Source organism: Tachysurus vachellii, chromosome 25 (genome assembly GCF_030014155.1).
Source record: "Tachysurus vachellii isolate PV-2020 chromosome 25, HZAU_Pvac_v1, whole genome shotgun sequence".
NCBI classification, from domain to species: Eukaryota; Metazoa; Chordata; class Actinopteri; order Siluriformes; family Bagridae; genus Tachysurus; species Tachysurus vachellii.
Genome location: NC_083484.1, coordinates 2,542,130 through 2,557,500, shown reverse-complemented (window position 1 = coordinate 2,557,500; position 15,371 = coordinate 2,542,130).

Below are 15,371 nucleotides of genomic sequence, written 5' to 3'. Positions count from 1 at the left end.
ATGTTCTTCACAAACACAGCATTTCTTTGTGTAAATGAACAATATTAGAAATAAATGTGTTTGATAAATGAGACCCAACATCAGAACAAATCCACTTCTTACTTCACCGTCCACATGTTTCCACTTGCAGAGTGACGGATGTGAACTTCCTCTTCCTTGGCATCGTTTTCATGTTCATACTGGACCCAAGATCACACACCTGTAATTATTAACCCACACATCTTTAACTTTAATTACAATCACACACATATCCAGAACCTTCCTTGCATTTTTACACGTTCACACTGCTCATCGTTGTTCCAGGCATTGTGTGCACCTGAGTCATTAAAGTGAAGGGTTTCATGGCAGGAAAAGTCATTTACACTCCACCAACACACACACACACACACACACGCATATAGCCATGGGTCCAATGCAGGCCAAAGACACCTACCTTACCACCCCCTCACAGCTCCGACCAACAGCGGCTTTGGCAGGGCTGTAAAAGGCACATCTGGAAAGACATTCTCTCTCTCTCCCTCTCTCTCTCTCTCTCCCTCTCTCTCTCTCTCTCTCTCTCTCTCACTCATGCGGTAAATGCCACGCCACAAAAAAAAACTCTCATAAGCAGCTACAAACACAGTAATACCAGCGTCAGCCGTAGTGAGACGTCCTAACGAGCAGGCGTGTGGCCAGAGAAAGTGATACATGGAGAGAAACAGTGCCACGGCAGCCATATTGGCTCCAAAAAAGGTGTGAATTTATAAAGTGTTTCATAGATCTGACCACTCAGCAACAGCACTGCTTCGGGGTGAAGCTGAATTCTATTACTTTAACACGGATGAGATAACATTAATGAGTTTTTCACTCTGATCACGCAACATAAGCCAGTCTTATGACCTGGACACTAGAGTTAGCGCCAAACAAACATAATATTGAGTTTCTTTGTCTTTTAATTCTGGCTTTAAACTTAGCTTTCAGATTCTTACATTTTTGCAAGTGCTACAGTTTTGGCTGTATGTTTCAGCCAGATGATGGGAAACAGGCGTCCTGCATGTACTGTGTCTGCTAATCCAAAAAAAATGCACACTGTTTTTGCGTCACGTCAGAATATTTGATGAGGGTTTAGTGTGAGAAAAACAGCACGGACTCACTCCAGCTATGAAGCCCTAACTATATATATTTTTTAATGAAAGCCTGTGTGGTGAAGTAATGGCTGGTTGGGTTACGGCTCTCGAGAACAAGCAGGAAGTCTCAGTTCAGGACCTGGACTGGACGAGAGCAGGACAGGAGCGAGTGATTTGATGCACACACTGACGAAGGAAACCTGAAGCCTGGCCTGATCCGCCTTTGTTCCTGACTCTGTTTTCCTGTGATGCTTCCAGGCACAGAACCAGCTAGAAAATAAAACAAGCCACAAGAATCTCCTGGCAGGAGCCTTCACTCTCTGGTTCCCTCTGCAGCTCCATCGGGGCCAAGGAGACAGAGTGAGGGAGAGAGCGAGCAAGGGAATGAAAAGAGGGAGAGAAGGAGGGAGGGAGGAGAAAAGACGCCAGCTTTTTGGGCTCAAAATTTAATGAAGTCTGGAGAAAGAAAGGAGAGACGCGGCGCTGGATGAGAGATTGAGTTTCATTTGCAGGCCCGAGCCTCTTAAGCAGGAACATGTGTGACTCTGAACATTGGACGACCCAAAAAAAGAGAAATAGAAGGAGTGAAAGAAGGAGGGAGAGAAGGAAACATTTTGGAATTTGTGTATGAGAATGTGAATAAGTGAAATAAGAATAAGAAAGAGCAAGGGAGTGAAAATGAGAAAGTCGTAGAGGACAAGAATGAGAAGAAAGATGGAATATAAGCTTAGATATAAAGGTTAGGAGCGTGAGGTGCTTGATGGAGAGAATAGAGAGATAGTGATACATAGATGGAAGCAGTGCCACGGCGGCCATCTTGGCTCTAACAAGGTGAGAGTTTAGAACGCAGAGTGAAATATGTGACATGAGTAGGATTCAGAATTGTTATTTCAGTGTATCTTTACTAACGTTATTACAATGTTATTAAAGTGAAAACTATATCCGAGACACAGTAACACAGCTTCACATCGTTTACTCAAAATGCAGCTAGTAATGATCTAAATGTTTAGAACATGCCATATGCATAAAAGTCTAATACAAAAGGTTAAAGACAACTTAAAATAATGTACGGTTGGTTGCAAAAGTTTGTACATCCCTTACTGCAAAATGCCGATGCAAAAGATATAACAGATTGTTATAACACAGAAAAAAAGGACAGAATTTTAGGGAGTCATTCTTGAGATTAATGAAAAGTAAAACAATCAACATGTTTGATATTAAAATAATATCTACAAAAACAATTCAAGTCTGTTTTGGATGTTTGCAAATGTCAGTTGTTTCTTCCGTGTCTTTGCGTGTATGGTTCTTCCATTTCTGATCCTGGTTTGCGCTGCTGGAAACACTTTTCCAGTCGTGTGAAGAGGTCAGTATATTCTGTTTTAGGTCTGATGAGAGCCGTGCTCCTGATTCCCACCATCTCTTAACCTGAGAGAGTTGGAGCCCAGTGGAACTCTCCATGCTTTACACAAGACTAATGTATGTGGGGATGCAACTGTGGGGATGCAAACTTTTGCTTTTGATAATAATTATAAAACTTTGCTGCTCTAATAAGAATGATAATAAAGCACTTTTTAAATTGAGATGAAAGATGTATCTTTTTATTGACTTTAATAACTTGAAAAAATAATCCATTTTAATTGCTTCTTTCAGTCAAAAACCAAGGGTGGTGTAAACCTTTGGAATAACTTGTATGTATGAGAAGAATGGAGTGAGAGAGGACAAGAAAAAGAGGATGTGTGTATGAGAAAAAGCGTGTGTGAAGGACAGAGAGAGTGGAGGAGAGGAGGAGAGGGAGGGTAGAGGCTGAGCTCAGTTCTGCGGTAGGTAAATAGGGCTCTGAACCAGACCCAAGCACTGGAACACTCTCTCTCTCTCTCTCTCTTCACTGGATTTGCTCTGAGTTTTTGTAGCATGTTTTTTTTTTTTTTTTTTTTTTTTTTAGGTGGAGGGCGATGGGGGGATCGGGTAGGGATGGGGGGGTCGACTATTAACGAGCGCCATCGTTTTTCTAATTAGAGCTTTGGGGAATATTTTCTTAAGGACTGTCGACCCTCCCTGAAGAGCTCAGAGGGGAGTGGGAATGTGAATGTAAGTTTGTGTGTGTGCAGAAAGAGAGAGAGAGCGAGAGAGCGAGAGAGAGAGAGAGAGAGAGAGAGAGAGAGAGAGAGAGAGAGAGAGAGAGAGAGAGAAAGACAAGAAAAGTTGGAAAGAGTGAGAGAAGGAGTACGTTTCTGCAGTCTGTCCAAATAAAATCGAAGCATTTTTTCCCCTCTTGGCTCTAAGATGGAATATCTCTAAAGCTGAAGTCATTAATGTCTCTAATAGAACAGACTTTATTGAGAACAGATTGAATCATGTCTATGAGGTAATGACTGAAGAACACACACACACGCACACACATCCATACACATTGGTGGCATAAACATACACATGGTGGCATAAACACCTGAAGTCCATATCTGTCTCTCTTTCTGTACTCTCTCTCACTCACACACACACACATACACACACACACATACACACACAAAGTTCCTAAGGATCCACATCCTCTTTGGAGAGTTTGGATAGCGGAGGGAAAATTTTCCTTTCCTTTTTCTTCCTTCTCCAAACTGTCTTTTCTCCTCTTGTCCTCCTTGAGATGATTCTTTTCACTGAGCCTGCTCTGCTAGCTGCTTTGATCCCCCCTTCTCACACACACACACACACACACACACACACACACACACACACACACACACACACACACACACACACCCCATTTGTGGGCCTCTAGTGAGCTCAGTGGAGCAGTTTCCTAACTTGAGGCAGATTAATAAGTGTGTGTGTGTGTTTGTGTGTGTGTGTGTGTGTGTGTGTGTGTGTGTGTGTGTGTGTGTATGGGCTTGTTTTCATTTATTGAGGACCCACTAGGGTAGGAATATCTGACAGCTGCCATTTTTTCTTACTATAATCAAACAAATGCAAATATTTTTTATCTTGATCATATGTATCATAAAGTCTTGTATTTAGATATAGAAGCTAATAAAGCTAATAAACCCCAAACACAAAGATATCAGTATAAATCCCAAAATACTACAACTGAGAAAAGTATGAACAGAAATGTCAATGGAGTTTCATCTTGAAAGTAAAGAAATATTGAGAAAATAAAATAAGAGGTCATTCAGTAGATTAGCGTAATGCTACCATCCTGAGAAATGAGTTCTAATGCTAATATTATCGCCAGGTGCTTTACATAACCCACACTATTGTCAAGAGAAATATTGTTAAAACACAAATGTTAACAGTTGTTATACTTTTCTTATATTTCTTAGCAGGAGCTTTACTGTATATAGAGCTTTTATCCAGCTCCTTCAGCTCATATCTGCATGCTAGCATACAGCACGCTAACAAAACATAGTTACTTAAAGAATTGGAATTATGTTTGTTTTCCATTTCCTGGTTTCATTTGAGAACATATCTATCTATCTATCTATCTATCTATCTATCTATCTATCTATCTATCTATCTATCTATCTATCTATCTATCTATCCTTGTCTATTTACTTTGCACTTTTCTGGCCACAACCATCTGAGCAGGTCTTTGGGAAGAACACTGGATTCAAATCTAAGTCGAAGCTTGTGTCACTTGTATAAAAGTAATTAATAGTTTCTTTTGAAGCACCTACTGATGAGTAAACATTATCCTCTCACAAGTTTGGTCAAGTGGCTTCCTGTTAAAGCTGGTGATAATGTTTACTGACAAAAAGTACAGGATTCTCTAACAAGGCTAATGTTTCTAGTATTTTTGTGCTCTATATGAACAAATTGTGGTCCCATATGCTTGCAGTGTGTTTGAGTTTTGTTTAGTGTGTAGTGTATTGAGTGTTGTGTGTAGCGGTTAGGGTTCTTCTTTAATTTCTCATTTTTGGAAAATGCAAATGGTATGCTTGAGCCACCATGAACACACACACGCACACACACACACACACACACACTCTCTCTCTCTCTCTCTCACTCTCTCTCGCTCTCTCTCTCTCTCTCTCTCTCTCTCTCTCTCTCTCTCTCAGTATTTAATGACGGTCATGTCGGCCTAAATGATGTTAGTTCTTAAAACCCTTGGATGAGCTGTGATGTGCTTGGATGATTCTAAACTGAATCAGCCAATCAGAGATGGGAGTCTTACACAATGTGAGATGTTTTCCAAATTCCTGCTGAAATCCCAAATAACTAAAATTAGCTCACTTATTGGAGCCATGTGTGGAATGGGCAGAAGGACTATGTTTTTTTTTCTGTGTGTGTGTTGGGGGTTGGGGGGTGTGTGTGTCATGAATCAAACCAGTGGAAAACAAAACAGTTTATCTTTTCTCTGATAATATGAACACGTGACAGACCAAGTGTTAGCCGTTTATTTGTTTTCACAGATTTGTGTACATGCTACACACACACACTAAACCCAGCCTGATGTGTTGTTAGACAGAAACAGATCATCAATATCTGCAACAAACATTTATATAACACACACACACACACACACACACACACACACATACACACACGGGGTTTTACACTCGGACACGCTCACTCTCACTTGCACCAACACGTGCTGACTGTGTGTGTGTGTGTGTGTGTGTTGGACTTATTCTGCCATAGAAAGTGTGGTTTGAGCACCAGGTGTTTCTGATTAAGGCCGCTATCAAAAGGGAGGGAGAAGAAAGAAGAAGTGAACTGTAAGAAAAGGAAAGAGAGAGGGAGGAATAGAAAGAGGGATAGGGAAAATTAAAAAGCAGGACACATTTAAAATCTCAAACGCCACCTTGATACGCTAAAGAACAGCTTGTGGCTTCTCTTATCTCTCACTGTTAGTACAAAGTTGGTGGGTTACAGGAACTACGTCTGGCATATGTGTGTGTGTGTGTGTGTGTGTTGTGTGTTCACAAGAATTGTTTAGCATCTGTCTGGTCCTTATGAGAAAAACGTTTTTGATATTAAAAAAATCTAACCCAGGCAAAACGATTCCCTCTATAATAATTAATAAATAATTTTTGCGTTTGTGTGTGTGTGTGTGTGTGTGTGAGTGTGTGTGTGTGTGTTGTGAGCTGCCTGCTTATTTGATAAGAAATCGTCCATCCTGAAGAAAAATAAACAGGTCGGTGTGCAGGAAGAGCTGCTGCTACTGGAGCAAGACACAATATTTACACGACAATGCACACTCCACTCTCTGCCACTTAAACACACACACACACACACACACACACACAGAGTACAGAAGGGGAAACTAATGTTTGAAACTAATGTTTTGTTCTATTTCAATGGACTTTAAACAAATCTGTTACACTTTTTTGTGTCTTTGGACAAATTTGAAACCAACATCCATTGAAACTTAAAGTAATATAAAAGATTATTATTAAGAAGATTTAACTAAAAAAAAATCAGGCAGAACTATTGTCTTGACCACAGAATTGTTTTTGATGTTAAAATGCCGCCATATAAAACAACTTTGAACAAATATGTTGTCATTTTTGTAAAATGTCCCAGTAGAAAGTCCCAGTCATTATGTGATTTCATCAGTTATTCAAGTAATAAAATAAGCAGCCAGTCATAATAATCTTAGCAATCAGATTTAAAAGGAAAAAAAAAGAAAGTAAAAGCTTGATAGATGCCTGGATTTCAGCCTGATTAATCGCTGTTAATGCAATCTGATTTGTTTTTATTTTTCTTCATTCTACCAGACATTTTGATCAGATTACAAAGGATGTATGTGAAAAAAAAAAGAAAAACATTATTCAGACTGAAGTAGTATTTATTCTCAGTAAGGCATTAAGTCATTTTGAGATATCTTTGTTTAGATTTTTGAAGCCATGAATAAAAAATAAATAAAATACTATAATCTCCTGCTTGAAAATCAAAAGTTCATTTTATTTGTTCCTAAGATTTATTCTTGCTTGGATTTGATTCCTTATGAGAATCAGTTGGTCACAGAACGTTATTTGTTATTTCGTAACGATTCTTTATTCCATCTAGTTTACATCAACATTCTCATTTCATTTACATTCATTTTTTTAGAGGTAGATTTCTCTACCAACCGGCAATATATGTGTTAATGTAGATATAGAAGAGAAAGAGAGAGAGAGAGAGAGAGAGAGAGGAAGAAAGGGTAACATAGTGGCTTGTGTTTGTTTATTTGTGATAATGTGCTTGTGTCGGTCCATCTGGAACACTGCCTTTGACTCTGAGTGACAGATAGAGATCAGAGACTCTCTTATCAGCGCAGTAGCTCGGGGATCGGCCTGGCTTTTCCATTCTGGGAAAGTTGTGACGAGATGCCATTAAGATGGCATGTCACTGTTCTCATACCTAGTCTTTACCAGCATAGATATACGTCTTACTAAAGCACAGTTCAAAGAATAGAAGAGTAACACAAAAAAAAAAGATATGCATTTACTTTTAGCATAAGTAAGAAGCATGTACTGACTTTAGTCCATCTGTATGTCTGGGCAAATTCAAACCATAGCTGACTCTAACTATAAATCCATCTTAACCCTAAATTGGTCTCAATCCCACATCTGAACTCAAGCTTAGATGCTCTGCTAAGTGGTATATTGTCACATCATTTGTACACAAGCTTCAGAATCTTACAAGGTTGAAACCATCTGATTGACTCTCTGAACTCCTGTCTACTGCTTTACTGTTGCGTCAGTCAGCTTTATGCTCAGGTCTTCATCAGAGATCATTTGGAAATTTCGGGAGGAAGGAATTAGTATTGGGTCTGTAATGAACTCATAAATTGTGATGACCTGTTAGTTCCTCACAAGCTCTTGGTTGCTTAATTCCACTCCATTATAAACTACGGTAGAAATTATTTACATTGACATTATTTCTTGTCCAGTGTCGCCCAAATCAGGACAAGGTTCCTAAGTCTGGTTCCTTTTAATGTTTCTTCCTCATATCTTCTCAGGGTTTTTTTCTTTGTCACTGTTACCTCCAGCTTAGATGTTAGAGATAAATAAAATGAAATTGAATTGAATTGAACTGAATTGCTTTACAACAGGAAAACATTTTAAAAAATTGTTCTTCCAAAAAACGTTGTTGTGCCACAGTGCTGAAAGGTTTGTTTTGTGTTACAAAGTTATAAAACATTTGTTTTACCTTCACACAGTAATAGAAAGTTTGTTTTGCAGGTAACACAGTGCTGAAAAGTGTGTGTGTGTTTCCTGTTTGAATTTTCACTCAAAAGTGTGTTCAGATTTCCACACAGTGCTCGAAGGTTTGTTGTAAAAGGTTTCCACGGCACTCAGAAGTTTGCTTTCATGATACACAAAAATTTATGCACAAAATAGTGCTGCTAACCGATCACATCAACTACAACTATCAAGATTCTTGACTCTTCAAGAAGCTTGTGGTTAGCGAAGTGTACATAAAATATCAGATATTCCCTGAGCCGGAGGCGGAGCGTCTGAGGCCGAGACCGGCCCAACCCTAAGCTTAACCACAATAATTATGATTGAGTAACCACGAGTATGACAGGTCATCAATCATTTCAACAGGTAACTGCACAGGAAAAGGGAACTTGTCTGGATGGACATTAACATACACACACACACACACACACACACACTGACACACACACACACATACATACACTCTCTCTCTCTCTCTCTCTCTCTCTCTCTCCCATAATTCTGAATAGTGAATGCAGTTTGTGTCATTTCATCAAAATGTATGTATGCTTATACATAATTAACTCATTTGTCACAAACAGTTACCCAATCAAAACACAAGTATTTCCAGGCCTGTAGATGCATATGGTCCATGCTGGTAGATTGAGAGTTTTGTCAAGAAGGTAATTTTCCTTGCATGTGAGCTATTACTCCCAGGTTGTGTCTCTGTGAGAAGTCATTTTGCAAGAGTATTATTTGTAGAGGGTGAGATCACGCTCCACTGCTGATGGCGAGAATAAAGAAGTATTGTGGAGAAAGGTAGCTTAGGCCAAGAGTATAGGCATATGTACACACACACACTTATACAGGAACACACGCACACATCCTGATGCACAAATGTGCACTTACACACAGAGGTGCATTTACTCCTATGAATGCACACACAGGCAGTGGACAAGGAGCTTAGTGGAGAGGCAGAGGACCATGGGGACTATCGTTTTCCTTGTTAATTATGACCGTCTGGCAAGGCCCAGAGTGCAGGAAGTATGAAGAGGGGGAGGAATGGGGAAAATAGAGGGAAAGAGACACAGGGAGGGAGTAGAACTCAACAAAAAAAAGCATCAGGAATCAAGACAGAGAGCTGAGTGTAGGAGGAGAGAGTTAGTGGAATGATAAAACCAGGTGTGCAGATGGAACAGGACTCAGGAGCACATCAAATCCCTGACATATTTCATTTCTTACCCTCTCAGAGCCAATACCTTCTAAAGTCCACCCTAAATCTCCAGACTGAAGCCTCCCTTCGCCCTCCACCCTACAAACCAGACAGCCATACATCACGCGGAGAGACTGCACAGTTCACCCTTTCACCCATGATCATGGAAACACTGCTGTTTTCCTTTTATATCCATGGGAAATTTATCTTTCTCTTATCCATGCACACATTATATTTTCCTCTTTCCATCCATGCAAGTGTTGCGACTTTCCTAACGCATCCATGCAGAAGTTATGTTTTTTAATCTGTATCCATGAAAATGCTTAGAAACCCAAGTTATAATATATCCATAGTAAAATAATTAAACATTACTAAACATATTCCTGAATTGTGTTTAATTCTGAGTAGGTTATTCTTATTTTACTCTTATATGCAGTCACATTATCATTTGGTTTGTTAATTATGTTTAATTATTACAGTTTTTGTGCATATTTTATATCCATGCAAATTAATTTCTATTACATTTATGCATTTTTTTCCCACATAACTGTGACCTTTATCCTGATTATACTTGTGTTTTTCTCATATTTCCATTTAATGTTTGATGAAATCCATGGAAACAGCTTTTTCTTTTCTATCAGTGCTAAAACTGTCTGTTATGTCTGCTACCATTTTTCTGTTAAATATGTTAAATATTGTATATTTAATATTATAAAAAATATTCTACATGCAAATTTGACCTTTTTAAAAAAATATATTTCCATGAAATGATTTCCAGTGCAGATTATGACTCTTTTCTTCTACAGTTTTGCTCATGTATATATACGAACCCAGGGTTTGTTTAAAAACATATTACCAGAAGTCTCAGAAGATCCATTATGTTAAAGTGCAAGTCATGGAAAACTGTTCAAACCCACTGTTTACAAGATAACGTATAAAAGAAAAATGCAATATCGTCTGGTTAACTATAACATGGCACACCAAAGTGACGTTAATACGTTTTGGCGGGCGACTGCCATTGGGAAAGCTACCTTCCCATGAAAACCAAGAGGCGTCGTTAACCTGGGCTAAGCTCAGGCCAGGCCGGGTCAGAGTCGCTCTGAACCGGGGATTTCAGAGGCTCCAAGATCAATTACCGAGTCAGACGCATCTGGAGCGAGTTACTCACGCCGACCCAATCCAACCCTGGGACAGCTCCACCGCCCTGCTCCTGACAACACAATCACACAACAATAAAAGAATATTTTTACACACACAAACACACACACACATACACACACACACACACACACACACACATTTTTCTCTGTGGTGCTAAAAATAATAACATCAATAATACTGCAGGAAATTAAGTGTCCTGGAGTCTAAGGCGCAGGATCACAGGACTTTGGTGTGTACATAACAGCATGACATCGAGGTTTGCAAAAAATCTGGAGACGTCAAAGTGAGATTTGTGTGTTATTGGGTTAGGAACGGGCTTTATGCTGCCTGGTTATGACTCTTCATAAACTTTTTAAATGTGGCAAATGTGTCATTGTAAGTAATTAGGACAGTTTGTGTGTTTTGGGTAGAATTCTGTCAGTTCTATGACCACAATAAAAGGATGTAACAGTATAAATAAATCACAGTATTTATACACACACACACACACACACACCCACACACACACACACACACACACACACACATATATATATATATATATATATATATATATATATATATATATATATATATATATATACACACGTTCATGTTCACATTTAGTCACATTTTATGATTTTAAGTTAATATGACATCATTTAGGGTAAAAAAAAGGTATAAACAGTCACCTCCTCACCGCCTCTCTTTTTTCTCTCTTGAAGGTTAAAAGGACAAATAAAATTACAGTAAGAGCAAACTAATTTATCCTGAAATCTTTCCTGTTTTGGATAATCTAAAGCTCTGACACTGGAGACTCCTTCCATGTTCACTAAAAAAATGTCACTGTATCAATGCTCACACATTTGTCTTTGTTAAAAAACAACCTCAGTTCGTTTCTAGGCCCGGATGTTGTGGGGTACAAGTCCCTGTTGCTATAGAAAATTAATCAACACTTTCTGACCAATCAGAGTGGAGAGTTCAACAGTGCGTAGATATAATAGTGATTAATAAATTTGCACCCTCCCTAGAAAACTAGGGTAAATCTTTAGCTCATATCGTATAAATCCAAAATTGGCTCATGAGGCTGTGAGAGTGCGCTCTCCTGATGACATCATACTTCCAGCTTTTTTGATTGGTTGCTGCTGATTTGTTGATTTGTCTTCAGAGATGTTGACCTCAACTGCAGAATGTTTTCTCAGCTTTATATTTTCCAGGACACAAATGAGGTGCTATGTTATTTAGCTATTACTTTTGTCAGTCAGTAGGGAAAATTTTAGTTTTGCAGTGACAAGCTGGCTTACTCTAAATCGCTGGATTCCACCGTGAACTCATTCATCTCAGCTCCTGTCCGGTTTAATGTGGTGTTTGCTTGGTGAAACAATGAGTCATGTAAAGTGTAAGCTTGTAGAGATGTAACGACCTGACAGGTAATAATGTAAATTTTCCAACCTAAAAGCTCCATAGAAACATCCTGTCTAGACAAAATAGGAAAAATAAAAATCATTTAAAAACAATGCTGCTAGTTTTCAATCCTGGGGAAAGAAAGAACTAACAGATGATTAGTATTTTTTCTAAATAAAACTTATTTTTAGTTATTAAATATTCATATATAAACCACTAGTTGCATAAGATATGTTCTTTCCGAATTGTTAGAAAGGCATCCAATTAGATTATTAGATTAGAATTGTTCCCACTCCACCAGACATTAGGAGGGTAAATTGGGAATGAAATGAACTTGTGAGGCAGCGAGTGTGACCCGTTCCCTGCTTTATCACAGTGAGGAAGTGACACAGCTGCTGGGGTCACCAGGAGACACTACGCACAGGGGTCGTCACCATGGTGCTAGTGTCATATATATAGAGGTTAAGCATGCTGCAAAGGCTCAGTGGTCTCTATATTTCACTAAAATCAGACCTCTAAACACACATATTGTCTCTTAACACAAACATAATGTACACAACACATTTGAGTGACACCACAAAAGAAACCCCCCTTCAACACACACACAGACAGACACACAAACAACCCTAAAACTAAATAAAACTCTGCACTGAAAGGCTCACAGCCTGAGGGCTCGTGATTTTATCCACATTTTCTTTTCGTTCCATATTCACACTTTTGCGATCTGATGATCTGCATAACAATTTGCTGGGAACTTAAATGATGCTGCAAGGGTGAAGGGGGACACTGCTGAGAGAGAGCAATGCATGCTGGGAGCGCTGCATGCTGGGCCAGAGGCATTCTGGGAGGCTGTTCCCCCTGCAGACCCAGCCTCTAGAGCAGCAGCATGGTTAATGGCCCTTTCATGGCTCGGCCACAAAGCCTTTTGTCCGAGCCTAATTCACTCAATGGTGCGTGGAGGAGAGGGGGAAGGGGCACGGTGAAAGCGCTCACCCTGTTCCTCTCTCTCTCTTTTTCTATCATTCTCTCTCTCCGTAGATCGGAGGAGCGTGAAAAGTATTTTGACAGGTATCATAGGGCATAAGATTGTTTTTTTCTCCTACAAATATAGTCTATTACTCATTTACAATAACCACTTTTTGCTAAATAACAAAACAGTATTTCTGAAATAAAAAAATCAAGAATTTTCTTATTACATTTATTCATTTATGTTTTTGTTCATTAACAACTCGTTCATTGAATCTATCTGATCTCCCCATCTCTCTTTATGTTTAATCATTTGTTAGATGCTTTTAATCTGATTCAATCATCTTTGCTTCATGGAAAGAAAATAATAGAAATACATCAACATGTTGATATCACATCACATAAAGTCAGAGCCTTCCAGACACTAGACACTTGCAGAGTATTGATGTATTTGTGAATGCTGTGCATGGACCTGGACTGGACCTGAGCTTGGGCATCTGTCTCCAGTCTCATGCATTTCTCCTCCTTTCCTTGTGTCCTCCAATAGCAGTATGTTGGATGTGAGTGTATACATGCTGTGTTTCTAGGATAGACTCCTGTTTCACCAAAAACATGTCAAACATGCAAATGATCCAAATGGTCATTTCTTGCTGTAGTGTATACCCTTAAACTAAGGGTGTGTAAACTTTTGCACTCCACTCTACACTCTCTGCATGCTAACAAACTTGCCTATCCAGCTCAGGTTAGGTTCAGGTTGCACCTGAAACCTCGCTAAACCACATGAAAACAAGCCACACCAAGAGTTTATTAATAGAGGCTGTGTTGTGCACTTCATGTGAGAACAGTGCCGTAATTACACGTAGTGCATATGTCAAGTATAACTTCTCATTAACCCTAAACCTTAAATAAACCCTGTTAAACTGCTGCTCAGTACACACACGGCCTGCCATTTATTACTCATGATGATAATGATGATGATGATGATGATGATGATGTACTACAATTATTACAAAGGAGCTAAACTCTTCATTCAACGAAGCAGAAAAAAGAAATGCAATAACAAAAATATATTTAAATTTAAAACCTGTCTGAACTTCAGATGCTCATTGCTGATTGGATACGACGTATGACTCTCACAAAGAAAAAGAATTTAGGTTTATATATTTCCTCTGAAAAAGGAGAAGTTCTCCAGCCAATCAGCAAGAAGCAGCTAATGTGTTTCTGAATTTGTGAACTGCATGATCCGGCTGCATACAAGCCACATTTTGTCTTCACGTAATCATGCTATTTAATTTCAGTGGAATTAAAAAAGAAAATGTAATAAAAAAATTGGACACAAGCACAAAGTAGTCTAAAATACAGACTTTTCCAAATACAGCTTACTAATTCTTCACTGTCTGGCAATTTTGCTGTCTAGTCATGACAGAGCACCTAATCAGACTGCATCAATTACTGTGTGTGTATGTGTGTGTGTGTGTGTGTGTGTGTGTGTGATGTGTGTGTTCTAGTTGTTGCTGTGTCGAGTGCAGCTGTGTACACACGGGCCAAAAGCCTAAGAAGCTAATGAACATGGAAGTCTAATCCATCCTCTCCAGCAATATCGGCTCTTGTGCCAAGCAAACCAGTAAGGAAAACATGGTGGCTCTGACATGGCATGTGAGGATCAAGCGCGGCCAACCACACACGGTGCCACACAACACACTCACACAGAAACTCTCTGCCGACTTGAAGCGAACGCTTTCTTCAGGTGAGGTTAGGGAAGTATTTGTGTATTTGTGATCTCTGCCAGAATGGCTGACAAAAAAGTGCTGCTTGAAAATCACAGAAACCAAACTCTGGTTCAGTGCTGTGAAATTAAGTGTTAAAATCTCACCTAGCTTCTGTTTATTTGAACCTAAACCTAAGCTGGTGCTGAAGTCATAAGGCTGACTCTAACCCTAACCCTAACCCTAACCCTAATTCTGTTACTCATCCCAGGACGCACAATCCGCTCATATTGAACATCTGCACTCTTTGACACCTGTATATCTGTATAATGACATTATAAAAACATCATATACATTTGAGTCTGCTTCCTCTAAAGGTTTCTTCCTCATGTCATGTCAGGTAGTTTTTATCTACACCCATATCACCCCTGGATTCCTCAGTAGAGATCTAAATCTTCCAGATTCCTGTGACAATGTCAGTCAAGTGTGCAGTACTAATAATATTCATCTGAATTTAAAATCATGCTCAGAAGACTGAGTCATTTTTGCTCCCTGAGGCACATCATTTGGTTAATAAACCTAAACAGAGCAGCGTATGAACATTATTGTGCATTTGGTTTTCAGACATGAGCAAAAGTCCCTAAATGGTGTCCTCTGTGGTGGGTTTAGTGAGGTTTCTGCTGCTTCTACAAGACACAGG